This window comes from Hippocampus comes, unplaced genomic scaffold (genome assembly GCF_001891065.2).
Source record: "Hippocampus comes isolate QL1 unplaced genomic scaffold, H_comes_QL1_v1.1 scaffold79, whole genome shotgun sequence".
NCBI lineage: Eukaryota > Metazoa > Chordata > Actinopteri > Syngnathiformes > Syngnathidae > Hippocampus > Hippocampus comes.
Genome location: NW_017805702.1, coordinates 46,494 through 48,908, shown reverse-complemented (window position 1 = coordinate 48,908; position 2,415 = coordinate 46,494).

Below are 2,415 nucleotides of genomic sequence, written 5' to 3'. Positions count from 1 at the left end.
AGGCGTTCGCGCAAAGCAAGATGGACGTTTCCCGGCTTTGAGTGAACGCCTGCTCTACGAGTTGTCAAAAACAAATCCCGTTGGGAGAAACATGCCACGGACACCGTAAATTGTGGTCCGGAAGGCTTCTCAAACTGCATTTAGGCACGGGAAAACGTCTTCCCGGCGGCAGTTTTGGAATGTAAAGTCATTCGGCGGCGGGGGAAATGATATCCTGTACTTGGCAAACACTGCCAAGCTGTCAAGTGCTGATGGCCTCCCCATCTGATCGAAGGAAGTCTAGAGCGACTTTGGAGACGCCGTGTCCTGTTAAAGTCACCAAACGGTAATCTCGAAAGAGAGGAGGAGGTCTTGAACCATTCACCTTTGGTTTGCCTGCAACAATATCCTGGCACGTCTCTCTCTCTCTTTCCACGGAAGAATGAATGCAGGATGGTCATTCATCCGCCAACAACAACAACAACATTTTCGTAAGCACCCAAGGAGCCACACATTGGGAGACCGCACATTTAAAACAACCAAGAAAGCCTTTCGGATTCAAGGTCAAACACCTTGAACAAAGATGAGTCCAGTTGCCCAGTTTGACTTGGATGACTCTCTACCCAGATATTTACCGGTAGTCGGGCCATAGCCTCGTCTAAAGGCAAAAAGTGCTCGGGTTGGGTCCCGATCGGTGTACTCACCCAGTGTCGCGGACTTCCTTCCGGAGAGCGAGCCTGGTACCTTTGAAGGGCCACCCCTCCGTCGCCCTCCAGAAGCAAGGTGCAGTCCAGGTCGGGGCAGTGGTGGCCGCTTATTGGCGGCCAGGCTAAGATGGTGGCCAGCGGGTAGTGGGAGATCATGCTGACCATTTGCCTCAGCCCTCCGGACGCCAGCGCATGCTCCAGCCTGGATGGAGTCCACAATGACAAATCAATTTTTGTTCTTTTTTTCACCGCGCTCCTCCCGTCTCCTGCTGCGCGTGGAAGTGGGCTTTTGCCAAGGCCGCTCAAGCGCGTGAGTGATTAGAAAACTCTTGTTGTCTCTCCTTTTTTTCCTTCCCCGCACCATTCATTACAGTCAGAGGGGAGGGGAGGAAAGAGGAGGAGGAGGAGGAGGAGGAGGAGGAGCCTTCACAAAACACTGGCGTGAACTTCTAGACAGGAAAGCTGAGATAGACAGCAGGATGTTGTGCTCGAGCTTCTATGAATCCAAAACAATTGAGGCACATTTTCCTTTTTCCACACTGACAAGAGGGAAACTTCATTAGCTACACGTTCACACTCTAATGAGAAAAATTTAACATTTCCCAAGTCTGGGTCAACTCAAGTGAGATAGAAATGTCTCTAAAATCTTTAAAATGTGGAGAGAATCATCATTTTATTGAAAAGAAACAATTTGGGCCGCATCATTGTACTTGTCAGCATTCGCACAACAAACACCACCCAAAAGGATCGTGATTATCTTTGTAGAGGCACTTTATTGATTTTTTTTTTTAAATATAGTTCTGCTGCTTGCTTGCAACACCGTACATTTCGCAGGTGTACTTAATAAAGTGACCCATAGCTGTCTTAGAAGCACACAATGAAGTGACACTTAGTGTGCAAAGGCCAAACCACCACCAACCTGATCAATGTGTAACATTTTCTACCGTGTGTGTGTGTGTGTGTGTGTGTGTGTGTGTGTGTGTGTGTGTGTGTGATCAAGACTCGCACAAGTCATGTGTAAAACACGGCCCGTCGAGAGGATTACAGCGGAGCTGGTGCACACAACGCTGGTGGAATCAGCAGTTAATGTTGTACGGCGCGCTTGTCACACTTTGAAAGCTGCTTCCGACTGTCAGACTTTGCATCCTGTTGTTTTTAGAGTAAATAAACAACCCATGGTGTAGGATGTTGTGCTCGAGCTTCTACGAATCCAAAACAATTGAGGCACATTTTCCTTTTTCCACACTGACAAGAGGGAAACTTCATTAGCTACACGTTGACAATCTAATGAGGAAAATTCAACATTTCCCAAGTCTGGGTCAACTCAAGTGAGATCGAAATGTCTCTAAAATCTTTAGAATGTGGAGAGAATCATTATTTTATTGAAAAGAAACAATTTGGGCCGCATTATTGTGTTTGCCAGCATTCGCACAACGAACACAACCAAAAGGATCGGGATTATCTTTGTTCAGGCACTTTATTGATTTATTTTTTTTCATACGTATAGTTCTGCTGCTTGCTTGCAACACCGTACATTTCGCAGGTGTACTTAATAAAGTGACCCATAGCTGTCTTAGAAGCACACAATGAAGTGACACTTAGTGTGCAAAGGCCAAACCACCACCAACCTGATCAATGTGTAACATTTTCTACCGTGTGTGTGTGTGTGTGTGTGTGTGTGTGTGTGTGTGTGTGTGTGTGTGCTAGACACTCGCACAAGTCATGTAAA